At 40.2% G+C, this 19,361-nt stretch overlaps 1 protein-coding gene across 3 annotated transcripts in view; it reads left to right on the forward strand.

Annotated features, from left to right (window-relative positions):
• Nucleotides 1-19,361, forward strand: part of ext1c (exostoses (multiple) 1c) — a 109,580-nt gene that overhangs the window by 19,103 nt on the left and 71,116 nt on the right. The gene's annotated exons all lie outside the window — the stretch shown is intronic.

A 19,361-nucleotide genomic window follows, 5' to 3' on the forward strand; every position in this document is an offset into this window, starting at 1 on the left:
TGCACTGTTTGGGTTTATGATGGTTGGCAGTTGCTTGTGAGATCAAAGATTTGAGAAGTCTCTGGAAATTTAGATTCAGGTCACTATTTACAGCAATTCTTGTGTTAGTGCTGTTAAAAGTACAGCTGAACAGTGGTTGCAATGTGCTCCACTTGTAATAGCTGACCTTGAGCTCCTCTGTTATTCAGAGTGTAAATAAATCATACAGTTTGTTAGACAAATAAGAGCATTGTGAAGAAAATGCAGTCATTTACATTGTGTATTTGGGTGTGTTTTCTGGTACAAGACCGAGGAATAAACAGCTGCAGCTAATTAATTACAACTGAAACTACACTGCATAAAGAGCTGAAGCAAAGGTCACCACAGAGAATGGCTTTGTGAAATCTCTGATTACCTCAGAGAATAAACCACTGATGGGTGTGTGAGGAGTGAATGATTATTCTTTTTTTTTTAATCAGACCAAGGTTTCTTGCTGTTGTTGTTGCATAGGGGATGAGCTTAACATTTGCACTTTGGTTTTAAATTAGTTTACTGATTAGATGGGGGATGGAGTGGATCAAATACATGGGGGGTGAGAGTCCAGCTACTTTTGCAACACTTGGGAGCAATGATTAATTATTAAACTTAACTAATCTGAGGAGAGCTAGATGAGGAGGAGTTACTCCTCCTCTCCAAAATAAACAGGCCTAGTGATACAAACCAGTAAAAACACTGAATAAAGCAGTTTCATGTTATAAATCAGCGTTTCTCAGACACTGTTTTGCATGTTGGAGACGGGCCGATAGCCTAGCACCTGATGTGTGCTCACCCTTTTTCTCTGATAACTTAAGATTCAGACGTTCAGGAATTTTTACCATGAGCCAAATGATCCGCAGAGGTCTTCTTCTCTTTAAAACTGACAGACAGTTTTTACTGGTGTGATATAAACCAGTAAAAGCACTGAATGAAGTCGTTTCATGTTAAAAATTCAGTGTTTTTCCGCAGCTCTCATTGCAAAGGAGCTTCCAATTACAGTGGCCTGTATGGAAATTGCGAGCATTTTAGGCTGTTGTAGAAACATTGCAGTGCAACATGACAATCTCTGCAGATGAGGACTTGCTCCATATATAGATATAGAGGGTACGCGTTGACATCACTTCCCCCCGGAACATGCGCCCCTCAGTCGCACTGAGAAACATCCGTCAACCTTGCAAAGTTTAGCGATGGAAACAGCAAAACCGGGCGTAAAACATACCAGAATTGCAGCAATCCAATCGCTTCTCTTTTCTTCTCTTTTGAGCAGTCTGTAAAAAGATAGCTCTGACTGCTTGTTGGATCTATTTGTACAGTCAGTTGCACAACAGCTCCTTCCCCATTTTAGATGTGTTTTTTGTGTTTTCGTGGCATTCCAGCTAACACTGCCACTCGTCCTTCACTCAGTGGGCGTACCTGCAGTGATTTTCGCATGCTGTGACGTCACGTGCATACCCTTTATAACCGACTAATTCTAAGGTAACGAAAACACAACAATTCTTATTTTCAGACGATATTTCACAAAATAAAATATTCTTATTATATTATATTATATTACCAATATATCCCCTCTAAATCCTACACACTGCTCCTTTAAGCATATGACCTTTTGCCAGGGTTTCAAACAGATTGTACAAAAGTATATACTGTACTGTACAATGTTTATTCCCACTTGAGCCCTGTGTTCTATACAGGCCTTTTCAAAGAGTGGTTTTCAAGTATAGGAGCACCATTGTTGAGTTAATAATGAAAAGCTTTAGGAAACACACCCATCTGCCTAATACATGTTGCAGAAGCAGCTTGGTAAACATGTCTCATCTTCCGAGTGCTTTCCTCCTACGGGCTTATTGGAGCTCAGACAGTGATTTAAAAACAGATGGAAAATAGATGCATGCACACAATAGGAACTTTTCTAGAGTAAAAATTGTCATTTACATTCTCTGGAAATTAATTGTAGAGGTAAATACAGAGGAGGAGGATAAAGAAAAGGGATTAGTTTAGTTTTATGCAAAGTCATCGTCTTCTATTATTCTATGCTGTGGTCTTTACATAGTTGATATACAGTAGAGGAGCTATACCGGCCTGTAACACAGCCCCTCTGTTTCACTCCTACTTACTTAACTTACACTTTGCAATGAAAGTCTCTGAAGCTGAAGTGCTGACAGAGCTCCTCATTATAAAGTCTGTGCCTGTCCGTTCGTACACAGATACCAAGGATAGTCTGATGGTGCAGAACACTCGGAGACAGGAGAAGATGGATTTCAGTGAAAGGGAGACTGAGAAAAAGGAGTTAGAGCCACACCGAAATGTCTATTAAAGTTTGAGTCGACTCCTCTGCAGTTTTACTGCAAAGCAAGAGCGATCAACATAGTCATTATTCTGTTATAAGACTATGAATAGAAAAGGGTAATTTAAGTGTTCAGAAGTTTGGGAGGGGATTAATTTATTGTCTAGTTCATAGTCTGAAAAACAGAATAAAGGGAAGTGAAAAGCAGCAGAGAATCGAGACAGATTTGGCTGATTAAAATTCTTCTATCTTTTCAGTCGTTTTTCTAACAGGGATACTTTTCCCTTGAAAGTTGTCTGAACATCTATAGCTTTCTCTCACCACCATATTCCACAAAACCCCAACTAAGTTTGCCCATGTGTCCTTGCAAATACGGTGGTGGGGAAAGTTTGGTGATGTGGTGATTTTTCACAGGTCTAGTCAGTGAACTTCTCAAACCCCTGACATGCCAGCTAGCTGAGAACATGCTTGCACTGGTCAGTCACAAAGCTCTTAGAGCTATCTAGTTAGTGACAGTTATTTAGTTGGCTTGTTAGCTTTGTTACTAACGGACCAATAATTGTACACATATTTGTACCGTCAGGTATTTGTACCACAACTGTCCAACCTCTTGGAACTTTTTTTGTGGAAAATTTCTTTCTCAAGTTTGCTACTGCAAGCTAATTGATACGTAAGGGCCCGTGAAAATGCTGCATGTCTATTGTAAATTCATTGTTGTTCATTGTTGTTGTCAGTGTAGTCACATGGGAGGTGTGCTCAAAAGCGAGAGCGATGCTGTCACAACGTATGAGGTTTCCCAAGTGCCGGTTTTTCAGGGCGTGATGGCTGCTCCCTGAGAAAAACAAAGTTCAACCTTAAGGACACACACCTTATGTCATGTGATGAGGAACAACCCTTCACAGCTAGTAGATATCTTTACCTTCTTTCATAAACAGCAGTCTTTGATAAGTATGGAAGAGAAGTTGATTATTTCAGTGCAAGAGTTTTACATCTGACCCACGGACAACCTTTAGGTCTGATACACACTTAAAAAAACAACGGCTGAAAGTAGCTCCAAACTCTGGATTTCCGGTAGGTAGGCTGATACAGTGCTAGTTATGATGTCTTAGCAACATGAGATGCAACCTTCCTCTGTGCCCTTAAAAGTTGGCAGCGAGTCGGCAAGAGTAGCATCCAGCGTCCAACCTCGGGGTTTTCCAGGCGGTCAAAGACGCAGCATGTGACCCAGCCCAAAGTGTCCTAATTTGATCACTCGGGTGAACACTCAGCAGGAGGGCTGCAGCTCAGAATTATTTCATTATCAACTAATTTGCTGATCTTGACTAAAAGTTCATTACAGAATGAAAATAATGAAAAAATCAGAGCTTTTGGTGATAACAGCTTTCATCCCTTTTTCTGTCCCAAACTCCATCAAATGTCTTGCACATTTGCTTGAAAAGTGGCCGAAATGATTAATGGATTGTCAAAATAATTGACGATTAATGTTCTGTCAATTGACAGATTGATTATTTGATGAATAGCTCCTCTAAGTGCTGTACATTCATTTAAGTCATAACTTCAACACAGGACCTCAAGTAAAGGCAATTCACATGTACAGTATATGCTTATATGCTAGAAAGTTTATGTTAAATTTGCTTAAATGTAATTAAACATTAATGATAAACGATCAGTCCTTTTTTAAATCAAGTCCTGTACAATCTTTTATTATTTTTTTAACCGCATCTTCATCACTGAAAGGCTTCTCCTTTGTTAAACAGACCAAATTTTTTTTGGCATTACTGCTAAACCCCAGTTTAAATCAAAGCCCCTGGGAGGTGGAAGTTGTTTTCTTGTGCTATCAAATGAATGCTCAAAGCAATAGGACTTTTCAAATATCGTTTACCCCGGGAACAGCGGTTCTGTGATGGTTCGGATCCGAGCACACTCTTTGCTCTTGTGGCCTGTAACTAGCTACCTTAGGCTTGTTTACATTGGGCTGGGCAGCAAAGGGATAGAGCTGCTCAACACTGTATGAATGAGCTCATTTATTCCACACAGCCCGCTACTCAGACACCCGGGTGGGCAGGGGGTGTACGGGGTGGGGAGGATAGTGGGGGAGGTCCCATGTGGCACTTTGCGGTAGATTTGGACTTGGCTCTGAGGGTGTAAGGGTGTGAATGGGGGAGGCAGTGAGAGGGACAGCTGCCGTTTGTAAGAAAAACACAAAAAACGGGGATGATTTTTTTCCCTTCTCTCCTCTTTTGTATGAAGTCTCTTTTCTGTGGAAACAGGAGGCTTTAAGCCCCAGAGAGAGAGGTGTGAAGGAGGAATATGGGGTGGGAAAGAGACGGAAGGTGAGGGATCCATCTCTCTTTGAATCTCCCTTTGGGAAGAGAAGAAGTTGGTTTGGAGACTGTTGAAACCAAATGCACAAAAAGAAAGGAGGACAATAAACAAACTGTATGAGCAAGGTGTCTGTTTGAAAACCATATGAGACACACCCTCGCCTCTCCATCTGTCTGCTGACATATTCTCCCTCTCTCTTATGTCTTCCCTTCAGTCCTTCTATTCTTTTCTTTCATGCTTCTCTCTTCTTTTGCCAAAAATCCTGCACCTGAAAAAGCGGTATGCTAATAATAACAGTCCATGTCACAGAGCGGAGCGCGTGTGTTTTTGTGTGTGCGTGGCCATCACTGCTATAAATGCATGAGATTGTGTCTGTGTGTGAGAGACTGTCACGATCAATGAGGCTCTTAGAAGGTGGCACCAGGTTAATGAGCGCATGCATCTGGTACACCAGCAGATTAGCCCCGAGGGACCTGGACAACACAGCAACCAACGGACAAAGGGCACAAGAGGGGGGAGGAGGAGGAGGTAGGAGGGAGGGACTCTTGGTCAGACAGATCAATAGACCGTCGTGACATAATTTGAACATCCCACCCCCACTTCTTGCAACAAAATTAACAAGAGTTGTAAATTAAATTCTAGTAAAAACACAAACTGTTTTTACTAGACTTTTAAACAGTGAACTTATTTTCACAAAAATGATAGACTGACTAAAATTTCATCATAATATGACTATAAGAATAATAATAATAGTTTATTTTTATTAAGTTTGAGGTTTGGGTCACTGCAAATATGTTCTTCCCTTTGGAAGACAGTGTAACACCAGCATTGTGTGGGGAAAAAAAACAGCTACCTCAGTCATTTTCAGTCTGCAACTAATGATTGTTTTCAATATCAATTAATATGTTGATAATTTCGCCAGTTATTCATTTAATTGTAAAGTCAGAAAACCCCAATATATTAAGTTTACTATAATACCAGCAGAGGAAAGCAGCAGATTCTCACGTCAGAGAAGCAGTTTAACTGATGAGATAAACAAGAAAAATGGAGGGTCGTCCAACAAAAAAGTTGAGCTTGGCTCATCTTTTGCTGCAACATCATCCAGCCTCCTTTGGGTAATCAAATGTGAGCAAGTGCACATTCTTGGTTGATTAGATATACTAAGAGCAGCTTATTTCTGCTGTTCTGCTGATTGTCACAATGGAGATTAACATGACTACCTTTTTTAGAGTTGTAAAATTATATTTCCATTATTATACAACTCATTAAATAATTATTAAATGGTGCTGGGTGATACTAAGACCATTAAATGTCTTTTTTTGACTAAATACCTCAATATCAATATCATGCCTATATTGTAGGTATAACCAGTGGTACCTCCACAAAATATTTACACAAAGTCATTTTTGATGTATAATCATCCCTGATGTGGATTTGATGACTAGGTAAGTTCAGAAAGCTGCATCACTTCACATAAATGCAGCCTTAAAAACCAGTAAAAGACAACACTTATGATATTACGATATCTAAAACTAAGAAGATATCTAGTCTCATATAAAGATATCTATATATCAATGATGCCATGCACAGTGTTTCTCAGCCTGAGAAGCCTTCAATCTCATGGAGTTTTACTCAAAATGGTCTTACTGGACTGTAATTTCGTAGTCTGTCGACAGTAAAACACTGGTCTGCTGACCACACACACCTTTAACCATCATATGAACGAGACTGCTGTCATACTGTAGTTTAATATCTAGTTGTCACCATTCACAGACTTTAATTTGCCATTGTAGTTCCTTACATATCACTGCTGAACAATAAGGCTGAAACTAACAATCATTTTCATTGTCGCCCCAACTGTTGATTTTTTTTTCTCCATGTATTCATAAAAGTTTGGGCAATAAGTGTTTCCTAAAGTCCAGGGTGAAGTCCTCAAATTTCAAATATATTCAGTTTATTGTAACAGAGGAGTGTTCATTAATAAAAAAAAAATACTTAATTGATTATCAAATTAGTTGCATATTGATTTAATAGTTAACTAATAGGTTATTTGATTAATATTTACCCCCATTAACAAACAATTAAAGAGTTGGTTTACTCAAATCATGAAAAAAACCCACATTGTCTTACTTACCTTTCTAGCCATGTGTTTACAAATAGCTGGATTAATGTGCCCAGGTTTTGTGGTATTTTATAATTCATATTTCTGCCTTTACTCAAATACAGTGGAGAAGAATGGGATGTCTTTGTGGCCCTCACTGAAAACTCAGGAGCACATTTCTTTCTAGAAACAGCATCCCAGTCCCTCTCTGATCCGCAGACCATCCTATCACTAGGTTTCACAATTCATTGTTTGAAAAAAGCTTATATGAAATGTGTTCACAGTGGGGGTCTGCGGATTATCTTGAATTATCCTCAACAAAGACGCCTGTTCACCAAAACAAAGTAGTCTGCAACCCATGTTCAACCCATGCTGAGAAGACACACATTTACACATTCAGACTGACTGTTGGTGCAGGTTTAAACGGTGCCCGTCACCAACAAAAGACAGCACTGAAAAGCTGCCCTTCTATGTTTTTTTGCTGGACTGCTGAATTGTTGCATAATGCCCACTTTTGGCCTTATGAAACAATGATAATATCTCCATGGCTTTCAGCAGAATAGTTTTAAAAAACGGATTAAGTTTAAATACCTTTGTCCCTGCCATTTCTATTAACACAATTTTGCTCTTTTTAAAGCACGAAATGATTGGTAAATGGCACCCAAAAATCCCATTAAAATGTGCCATAGGGGAAAAAGAAATCTGAATAGGAACAGAAGGTGCCTGGAAATACTTTTCGGGGTCTATTGAATTTGGTGTGTAAGTCTGAGCGTGCGCGTGTGCATGGATTATGGATGATAGGAGAGAAAACAGAAACGAAGTCGCAAAGAGACAAGTTGGAGGTAGGACACAGTGGTACCCAAGGCAATAAGAGCAGCAAGACAGAAGGGGAGAAAAGGAGAATGTCATGTGATAAAGATTACAAAAAAAGAGGGGGGGAAGAGCGATGGATACCGCAGGCAACTTAAGGAAAAAAGCGAGAATGAAACGGGGCAGGAGGGAGGGTGACAAAGTGGGAGAGAAAGACAGAAAAAGAGGGGATACTTGAAGCGAGGGAGAAGCTGTGCTGCAGCCTAATGGCCTAGTTTCCCTCACTTTAGAGAATTCTCTAAGAAAGGGAGGAGAAACGTGCATTGTACAGTGAATGTAAATGAGCAAGAGTGTGAAAAACAGAGAGGGGAGGAAGAAAGAGAGGGATACTTAGGAGATACAAAAGGTACCACAGAAAACGCAAAGTTCTCAGGTTCCTTTTGGACCAACTGAGAACCAAGTGTGTGTGTGTTTTGGGGGTTGAACAGAGATGGACAGGAAGGGAGAGATTATAGTGACAGCGAGGACGTGTAATGGCAAAACGCTGTACCTCTCTGTTTGTCTAAACGGCCTTGGTGTTGGAAACTGATGGGTCATTATTCATGACCCTCCTTGAAGGAACTCAAGGTTGCTGAAAGAGAAAGTGTGAGCAATCAGACTTTAAAACCTGGGTAACAGTTCAGGATGAATGCAGAATGCTAATCAGACAGACTGCATGAGAGACCGATTTAATAATATATCGGCTAAAAGTTTGAGGGAAATGCTTGAGAAATGCTCTCATGCATGTGAAATTTGAACAGGAAATTTGCAGACTTCTCTGCTGTCATGTGCACGTAAAAGCAGGATAACAATTCTGATTTTAATACGGTGCTTGAAAACTGAATCAGAATTGGAAAGGAAAACAGCGTCATTGTTATCTGCTGGAAGACATAAAAAAGCCCTCCATTGCTGTGTAGTTAGTTCTTCCACACATGCACATTTTGAATTAATATGTGGGTGTGTGCATGCACAGTTGTGTGTGTCTTGGTCTGTGAACGCTATACGAAAGTGTGTGCAATTTGAGATTTTGGCCAACCAAATAAAAAAAACGCTGCAGCCCACTGTAATTAGGGCCTGTGAAATTGTACCTCTGAAGATGCTGTGGTCTTAGTGTGTGTGTGTGTGTGTGTGTGTGTGTGTGTGTGTGTGTGTGTGTGTGTGTGTGTGTATATGTGTGTGTGCGTGTGGTTTGTGCGGCCCGTCTCTGCTGTCTCTGTTTAGAATACTTGGAAATGAGAGGCAGCCTTGTGATTCTCTGGCACTTGTACACTCCTTCCTCCGCTCTTTTTCCTCCTCTCCAGCTCGTATCTCTCTAATCCCTCACATCAGTCTTCCCTGCTTCCACTGTGCTTTTGTGAAGTCTGGTCAAATATATTTATAAAGTCACAGAGTGCTCCAACAGTGCAGCAAAGGTTGTCCAGGGGGCATGAAATTAACCTGCTTTCTTGCTGGCCAATGAAGCTGATTGATTTTGGTTTCCTTTAAAGCTGCCATGATCAGCAGTGTCCAACATAATATTTTTCCCTCCATTGGCCCCCCCGGGCCACTAGATTAGAGTTATACTGGCCCCTTGTATATTTTCACAGGCCCGGCAGCCAAAAAATGGAAGAAAAAAGAACATTCTTTTCCACAGAAATGCTAGAGGGCTTTTCATTTGAAACAGAGACAGGAAGTGTTTCTGTTTCAAAGTGAAAAATAAATATCTTTTCACATCTGTGACATGTTCTACAAATGTAGACATTGAAACTGTTGTGAAAGGTGAAATGTTTCTGCTATGATATCTATATGATGATCAACAGATTATATACATTGTCTTGTTTTGGCTGAGAACCGCACGTGTTACATCATAAAAATGGGGGACATGCCCAGTCTCCAGAGGAGTCAAAGATGAGTCACGCTGCTAACGAAGGCTGTGTGGCTGCTCTAACATGTTAACATGCCTGGCAAAATGAGAAGCAAGAAGTGCTGCGTCACACATGCGCTGCACAGGTAGGCAGTGTGACCCTTTTGGTGATGTTTCTTTGAGTTTTTAGGATGTTAATAAGACATCCATGACACGGCTACGCCTTGACAGACAAAGCCGATGGTCTGCTTTGGTCAGTCTCAGGCCGTTGATGAGCATCTGTTGCCCTATTTTTTTCGCTGTGCTCTGCATTGTTTGCACTAGTTGACCATTGTCGGCAATTTTTTTCTTCAGCTGGTTCCGCGTGTTGAATTGGCGGAGCCCGTTTGAGGGAAATCATTCTGATGGACAGTTCAGCTCACTGCACAAGAGCAGAAACAAAAGCAAGGAAGTAAGCAAATGACTTCAATAAAGAGGTGAGATTATTATTTTTTTAAGAAGAAAGAAAAAACAATTTCTAATTGTTTGCGTTATTGTTCATTCATTGTTCATGCTGGTATGAAGAGTTTTTTCCTCACACACAGATACAAAGCGATCTGGTTACAATATCCTGTTTGGTCTCTTGTAGTCTCTGTGGTGTGTTCAAATGCAACTTTTTGGTGGAGACACAGGTGATGTGTGTCCGCCTATTGTGCCACTAGGTCTTTGATGTCAGTTTAGTATGTCTTGGCCTTAAGAGACACATCCCATAATGCATTTTTTCCCCACGTGTATATCAGAAGTTTACTATACATTTCATCAAGTGTCTTGAAAATGCTGAATCTTGAATGAATAAAAGAATGAATGCACATGTGCTTACGTGACAGTGACTGGGCAGTCATCCTGCTAGGCATTAACTTTTACCGGCCCCAGACCATCAGTTACTTAGGACTCTAATCAATATTAACAATGGATCAAATGACATATCATGTTGGAAGGGTTGCTCATAGATATGAAACCTCAGAGAATTATCATGTGACACTGCAGTTTCCCTGAACTCTGTGTAACATTTTAGCATATTTCAGATTTTGAGCGTTTTGGTTTTACTGCCTGAAATCAAAAAATATTTGATGTTCATCACAGTGGGTGCAAGATCTTAAAGGGTTAAATATGGTCACAGGAGTCAAGGCAATATAACTGAATTCATTTTAAGACCTGCATCAATGCGGATTAGGTTGATTACAGAGTAAATTTGTATCTGTTTAGTACGTCCAGACTACAGTTTTATGTAGGCCATTTTATTTTATTTCTGCAAGGGATCTTATCGTACACTGTTATCGGTTTTCCATAAATTTTGTAAGGTGGACAGATAAAACTTAAGCCAAGGAATAATTTGTTAGGTTTGGGGTTGACCTAATCTGAAATTCCAGCATTTTCATTATCATTTTAGCCACAGCTATGGGAGAGACTTGATCTCAGATCCAAAAGGCATGTTTGCAAGGTCACTGAATCAATTTAACTCTCAGCTGATGGGAATGATTTCTTTGGCTGAAACGTTATCTTGGAGGAGTGCTCAGTATTGGCCGAGGTCTGCGCTCTCTGAGAGTCTTCCTCTGCAAGCTCCGCAGACTGCCACAGCTTTCATTTCTTAGTCTTGTGAAATGTTGTATTCTTGGTCACACGCAAGCCAGTCACAACCTGCCTGTCATTTCTCATTACATGTTTGTAAATCTTCATCCCCTCATTGTTCTCTCAACCACTGCTCACTCTTAGGAAACTTGAGTCATATTTCTAACCTCCGACTTCCAAAATGCTGCTATTTCTTTTGGAGTTTCTCGTCAGGCTCACGCCTTCCTTTTTTTTTTTTTTTTAATTATAGTTTGTCCGTCTATTCAAAGGGCATTCAATGTGTCAAAGGCTTGTTGTTTACAAGTCGCACTGGCAGAATCAGTGACATTGGAGTCATACCACCTCATGAGCTAATCAGTGACTTTGTTTTGTACAAGCTCTGGATAAAACACTGTTTGTTAGATCAGAAAATATATGACAAAATGCCTTGTGGACATATTTGCCACACCTAGGCTTTACCAACATTTGGGAAGCCTTAATTTTTATCCCTGCATTAAAAGTAACTGCAAATCTAATTGCTGTAATGGACTCAGTGTGGCATTGTTGCACATTTATATGCACATGTAAGGGTTTTGGAGCATATGATAATTATAACTATATATACTATATACTATAACTAAGTCACACCTTCTTAGCATGTATCTCCTGCACATCCTCAACTCCCAACATCTTGTCCTCCTACTCTCACTTTTTTTGTCAAACTGTACTTTACCAAGTCCTCCTACAGTTGAGTGCAAGCCTCATACTATATTTCTGAGCTCCAGTATGTATAATTCATCAGCAGAGCCCTGCTTCTCTGTGAAGGCGAACTTTTTTGAAAGCACAGCTTTGTTTGTAGTGTTACACACAATTGTCTCGCACGCCATTGTGTTGCACATGGATGCACATATGCATGGTCACAGACAGTCCCCTTTTTTGCTCTGCCTTGCTAATGTATGCATTCCTGCTCCGACATCATATTCCCCATCCCCCCGACGCTCACCCTTCATGCATGTTTTGATGAGTCGGACAGCATGTGGAGGGTTAGGAGAGGAGAGATCTCACAGTAGATGAGACTCAAAGTGTCAAACAAGGTTTCATCTAATCCGCTCCATAAGAAGTGACATTCAGGAGCCTTGACCACCGAATCTGCGTAAGCATGTTGGCCTTTACAAACACCTGCACTTGTGATTCAGTCTCTGAACCGTGTAGTGATCGATTGAATTCATAACCATAAAAATGTAACAATTTCCAGTAAGGCACCTTAGTTAACATTACATAAATCATTTTGTAAAGCATTATATATAAGGTATTAATAGGAACATTTTTTATGTTTCCATTTGGTGAAAAAATCCCTTTGACTACTTGGACCATTCAACCACTTTCTCTGGGGAAAGGGTTGCAAGAGCTCTGGACAAAAATATGTTTAACAGTAATTTCCTTTTTTTAATGGTCCAACATTTTTAACTGCATTATTATAAAGTAGAACAGAAAAACACCATCCAAAGAGTTTTTGTTTGGGAATATTGGACTTAGCCCCTGTGTCCAACTAATTGTTTTCCCCGTGCTGAAAATGCCAGGCGCTCATTAGGAAACGCCCAGCTCAGAGCACATGAGAGCGTTTTGGAGGTGCACGGTTTTTTCAGCTGAGACGCTTTGTTTGTGTCTGGTTGTTAAGATAAGGAATATCCACGGAAGTTAAAATGTCTGCACATGGTAGAGTACTTACTAAAGGGAAGGCTGAAGCAAGTATGAGGAGAGGGCGAACCAACCGGTCAAGGGTTCATGAGAGGAAACATATGTTAATATGTAAAGTATGTTGACATATTTCTCCTCTATTGATGTTGTTCAGCACTTGTACGTTTAAGATGTGATGGTTTGTCTTGGTGGTATTGTGGTGGGTGACCCACCTTTTTTTAAAAATTGCTTATAACTGACCTACAAATGATTTATTTATCATTAACAAAGACATTGCACCAATTTTCTACAACTAATGCTTACATACCAATAAATATGACATACAGTTGTTAAGCTGCATAATAGTTAACATCTGATTTGTCAGTAGAGGCTGGCCTTCATTTTTGAAGTCTTTCCGTCCTGAAAATCATAAAGTCTAGTCATATAGTGCAGCTAACACAGTCCAGCTGCTTCAAAGGAGATCACCTTACCTGTAATATCCTCTGTCTGTCGGTTGACCTCGCTGTGTTCACTTATTATAGACATATGTGAAAACAGTGATGATTTAAAAATGCATCTCTTTGCGACTGATCTTCTCAAAGAATTTGGAAGCAATAGCAGCTCACAGGTCACAGAGGTATAAACCATGACTAGTGGAAAATCCTGGCAGGCATAAAATCCATTTATTTCAAATGATTTAAAGATCCGTTTAATCTAGGTAGACTACTGTGCAGTTACAGTCAGGGCTTTGAGTCTCACTGATAATGTGAGAGATTTGGCTCAAAGTTATGACTGTAGTTATGGCAGTATGTGTGAGTATTTGCATTTTTCACCAGAAACAGGGCACCATAAGGCTAACCGGAGCCAAATGTAATAACATGCAGTAACGCAGTGATGAGATTAAAACATTTTTGTACAATGCATCATTTTGGGGATCAAATCAGATTTAAAAAAAATGTTTTGACATCCTGAAGTATAACATTTGTGTTCTGAGTTTTTGCAAAAAAAGAGAATTTGCAAAGGTTCAAATCTGGTTTGTGAGGCTGTGAGGGTAAACGTTCTGAAAGGACGTCTGCACCCAATGGTCTTGACATATTTGGGTTGGTTTTGGGCAGCTGTGACTCAGGAGGTAGAGTGGGTTATCCACTATTCAAAAGATTGCTGGTTCGAGCCCTGACTCCTCCAGTCCGCATGTCAAAGTTTGCATGGGCAAAATAAACACACGTAACCACATTTGTTAGTTGTGTGTGAATGAGTGTTGAATTGAGTAGCAGGTGGCACCTTGTATCATAGCCTCGGCCACCAGCGTGTAAATGTGTGTGTGAATGGTTGGATGTGGCATGTGAATGGGTGAATATAGAGTGTAGTGTAAAAGCACTCTGAATGGTGTAAGGACTAGAAAAGCGCCATACAAATGTGAGTCCATCCATTTACCATTTTCATGTGCATACTGGGGGTTTATGGAGAACCAGTCTCTGAACCTATCATTTATCTTCTGACAACAATAAAGCCTCTGGGGACAGCGGCCAATATTTCGGGAGATCCAGCATAGCCAGTGAATATCTGGGCCAACACTTCCTCTTCCGTGTGCTGCTCATTTCAGATAATCTCTATAAATAAATCTGCATATGATTGCAGATACATTAGGGGAAAAAAGCTAATTAAATGCTAAATCTTCCAAGATTGTAGATCTGCCTCTTTTGCTCTCCACACGAACTGTTTACCTGCAGTCAAATGTGTGTGGTCAATACTATGGCTGCCCCTTGAAAGTCAGAGACCCACAGTTGAATGAGATTTTTCCTGTGGATCCCAATTTTTGGGATGTTTTGGTCCCCACATATTGCTGCGGAGTGAGTCTTCTTGACTTCTACCCTACTCTTTGCAGATGCAGACATACAGGCTGCGGCACAGAGGGAGAGAGAGACCACACCGTAAGGTGAAGAAGTGCTGAATTTACAGCTCACAGTCTCTGGCTTTTGTTTGATGTCTAGTGTTGGCAAAAAAGGTTGTTACACATTTGTGATCCATTGTTAGCGCTGTTAGCTTGTTTAGTATCTTCCATGAATGCCGCTGTCACACTGAACATCCCAAGGAGCCTTTAAAGGAGACTGGCATAATTCTGAATCAGGGACAACACTGGTCAATACTACTCGAACTACAAATGTAAATCATAACACTTCTGATACCGAAATCTTGCACCGTTATCTACAGTTTCTGTGCACATATGCAGATATCCGCTCTCTTGTTTTCCACCACGATTCCAGTCACTGCAGTAAAGGCTTGTGCTGTTGGTAGGCCATGCTCACATGGGATACTGAGGACATAAAATGCTGAAATAAGACAGTAGTCTACTATATCTACAAAAACTTAGCAATAATTTATAAGTATCCAGGAGCCGCTGTTAATGGTTTCTAATGCCAGAAAAACAAGATTATCAGAAAAAAAAAATAATGCAAAGGCGCGAGCAAGCAACAGAGCACCTGCTCTGTAAGAAAGCAGGGAGCATAAGAACAAAGTACATACGAATGGAAACGACTTTAGGAAACATTTAATAGTTTCCAGTTGATGAGGGTCTGGTCGTTCTGTTCCTTCCAGGTATATCTGGTTTGTGAAGATTTGCAGAACATTTTATAAATTTGCTTTTTGTCATTGTGTTCTTGTCACACAGTGTAGAATCATGGGTTGATTTTGATGGTTAATTGTTATGATTGCGTCCACTTGTATAAAAAACATTGGCATCATGCTTCATACTAGCTGTTGGCTGAAAAGTTTTGTTCGCTATGATGACTCACGCTGGGCCAGTCTCAAGGCACCACCTTCTAATGTTGAAATTAAGGGGCTTAGTCGGAAAATTTATGACTGACAACTCGACATTTGCTTAATGCCACGTGCAGACGATATAAAATTCTCATTAAGACATTTTTTTCCTTTACTTATACCCAGGCTAAAATTTCTGAACCACACAGTAATTTTCAAGTAATGTAATATATTACTAAAGTCATCATTTTACAGACCTCACACGGGGAACCATTGTTCAGTCATTCTGCCTGTTTGGGAGTCTGAGGTTTGGATAAGGTTGTGCTGTACTATTTGCTGACTGCACTGCTTATAAGTAACACGAGTTTCATGTGTTTTTCACCACCAGCTCCTCATTTTTCAGTCACCTCAGCTCATGCTTTGTTTTTTCTTTTAAATGGCGGTATATATCGAGTGGGCGGCTCCGATCTGTCAGGTGCCGATCAGGTTTCTTAAGGAAGGCCGTTTGGCCCCGGGGCTCCCTCACTAGTGTGGATGTCTTCTTAATGGGTGCCCATTCAGCGCCCTAATGGGCCCTTTATCAACCCCGACTAACACCACAGCGATCATAGCAGGAAAAGCCTCTGGCGACCTTGCTCGCTTTTGTCCGGGCCAACTGGAGCGTAAAAGCTTTGACAATGACAATGCAGTTTGGAAAAAGAAAGAGAGAAGGGAGACATTTCTCGTTCCTTATGCAGTTAAGGAGCTGAACCTCTGCTCAGTGGCCTGGATTTCAGTTGTTTACTTCTTTTTGATAGCATCTATTTGACCTTTGACCTCACCACATGCTGTAAGAGTCTGTGGTTTAGAGATTATGGAGGCAAGAAAGATGAGAGATGACTGATATCTCTGTCTATTTTGGTTTGTCAATGTTTGAGACATTCTGTGATATCTAGAAATGATAATAAATACAGAGGAAAAGTGGAACGCACATTTGTTTATAGATAATTACGTTTTTGAATAATGTTTTAAAAAACCTTACCAGTGTTAAAGATATTCAGAAACTCTCTGGGGTTATAGAAGTTCAAACCATAAATGTGGAGAAGAAGCCAGCAGCCAAATCATTACTTACAGACACACAGCACTCAGACCAGATTTTGCCTCAATTAGGCTGTCCCAAACACACTCTGAAGATTTTTTTCAAGCACTTCCTCACAGGACCCCTAAATTGCCTGAGATATATGGTGAAAAATTAGGTCAGAAAATATTGTGTAGTAAGTTTGCAATGAGATGAAAAGGCTTTTTAATAACAGCTTCTTTTTTTCACACTCTTTGATGTTGAACTAAGCGCTCTGATTGGCCAGTCTCGAGATGAATGACTGATACATATTGATAATCCAGACCACTGGAGGGTTCAAAGGACTCTCTAATATATGCTGCAGCATCAGTGTTAAAATGATCTATGTACCCTGGTTTTTAATAACACACTGGGGTATTGGGGTTAAACCAGGATTTGGGTGAGTGCGTCTAAGCAACATCTAGTACTTTTAATTCAAACTATTTCTTAACCCTCCATGTCTCGAATGGAGTATTTGTAGCACTGTTTATTTAACCTCTTAACACCACCTCTCTCCCCATTTTTGTCTTTTTTAGGGGGGGGCAGGGGATCTTTATGGGGAGAAAGCAGGTCAACAGTATATGTTAAATGGAAGTGCTGTACATAAGCTGAATTCTGGGAACATGAAGATTAATTTAAGATGCAGTTCACTGTGTGTTTTTCTTGTCATAAATATGTAACAGCCATTGTGTTTTGGTAAGGCGCCTGTTTAAACTTTGTCAGTTTAGAGAGTAGCGGTTTGGAATATTATGATGAAAGTATATGATGACCATTCCCAAGCTTAATTAGCTCTCATTAAAGGTTAGAGCCATTTTTGTGTTGATATCATTTGTTAGTTGTTGTTTTTTTTAAATGGTCAACTAGTGCCCATCTTGCAATAGGATCACTCCAGCTGCCATACACACCTGTAAAGTTTCGTGACGGCATTGCATGGTTGTGACATTTTTGAGTTAACAAAATCTGTCTGCAGACAGACGAACAGATGTATAAACACATGGCAAAATACTATAAATAGCTTTCATGGTAGTTCCCGCTACCATTGGTGTCACCAGGACCACATTTTGCCATGATGACAAAAACACACACACACACACACACACACACACACACACACACACACACACTCACGAAGTGAAAACAATACCAGACATTGTCATGGTTGGCAAAACATCTCTGCAAAATACCACATAAAGACAAAAAGACTTTGAGGAACATAATAGAAAAAACATGCTGTGATTATGGTATCAAAAACTTTTGAGATTTGGAGATTTTTGTTCGAACTGCATTTTTCAGCATTTTGATGGTAAGCATTTCTACTCTGGAAACAGATCAGAAAACCCTTATTGTCAATATACCTATGAAAGCCACACATCATCTGAATACCTGATGTTTATTAGTTTGCGGTTGTAAAGTTTCATGAGGTCATTTTATACAGGGATATCTGTTTAAACAAATTGGTCTCACTACAATGAAATGACTATGAGGGCAAACATTGTCACACATAAATATAATTGAGCTCAGCTCGAGTCTCAGCTTTCCAGTCATACCAAATTTAAGCAATTCCAAAATCTGTTTAGGGACTCAAGGATGCAGAAGTATTCAAATACAATTGGTAAAAATAACACAGATGTACTGCATGCAAGAAAAATGAATGACAATAGCATACAGTGAGCCTGTCAAGGGGGGCTTCTTCAGTACCCATATTCTTTCACATATCTTGAGATGAAAATAGCCAGTCCATTTTTCCCTCCCCAGATTTAGGTTTCGTTTACATGGCAGTTCTTGCATAAAATGTTAAACTTTTGCTGCGGTTCGGCCTTTGGTTCATGCGACAACATCGTTTTGGGGGCAAATCTTTTGAAAACACAACCCCTTCTGTCGCCTTGTAAAATGGCAATGCGCAGATCCTGAGAACAGTGATGTTACGGCTCTACTTAGCATATGCGTGTGCTGTTATTCTGTGGTGTGTCAAGTTACACTGCCAGCTGCTGGCCTGGCATGCATACTACAGCATTTTTGGATGTTTTTGCAGATCCATGTACACAAGGCTCATTCTCACAATGTCAGATTTTTTTTTTTTTTTAAAGCAAAGGAAATACATTTCTGTTTTTAGTAGGGCCAGTCTTGTCTAAACCTAGCCTAAGCCTGACCTTGGAGCATTAATCAAAGCCCCCTCTCAACAGGCTAGCATGGCATGGTTGGTACCAACAGATTCCTTACATCTTCTAGTTTCATGTGATGCTACTCAGTCCGCTACAGGCTCTGAAGGACATTCAGCCTCTGAAAGACTCCAGCGTCCTCGAGGAGCAGAAGAGGTTAATGAATGTGTGTTTCTCCTGATTTGTGAGGCATGTATCTGTATTTGTATTAGTAACACAAGCATGTGTTTCTGTCTGAGTTCATTGTGTGCTTCTTCAGAATCTATTTGGGCTGACAGTACAGGCTGTCTTCTGCTTTCTCACCCACACTTGAGTAAATAGTTCAGTTCTACTTCATTGTCACTTTGAGTGAAATTGCGTTAGTATTGGATAACAGGCTTTTTGGAACCTGACCCGTCTTTCATGCCACTATCTGAGGAGTACTTATCGTACTTCTTGTGCTAGTATTAAAGGAGTACATTGGGTGCATTTTTTAATTAATAAGTGAACGTCTTGAAAAAGGGCACCTGTTGTAGCAGCCTGTGCATAAGTGGAGCACACAGTTTCTCTGAACCTCTTGACTTGTGCAATGTCAGGGAGGTTTTGAAATCAGACTTAAGGTACTGCTCCTGTTGTGCTGTTTAGCCAACACCTCTTTGTCCAACACTGCTGCTCAGAGAGAGGGTGGA

This window comes from Plectropomus leopardus, chromosome 17, assembly GCF_026936395.1.
Source record: "Plectropomus leopardus strain MGB_pleo_1.0 chromosome 17, ASM2693639v1, whole genome shotgun sequence".
Lineage (NCBI taxonomy): Eukaryota > Metazoa > Chordata > Actinopteri > Perciformes > Serranidae > Plectropomus > Plectropomus leopardus.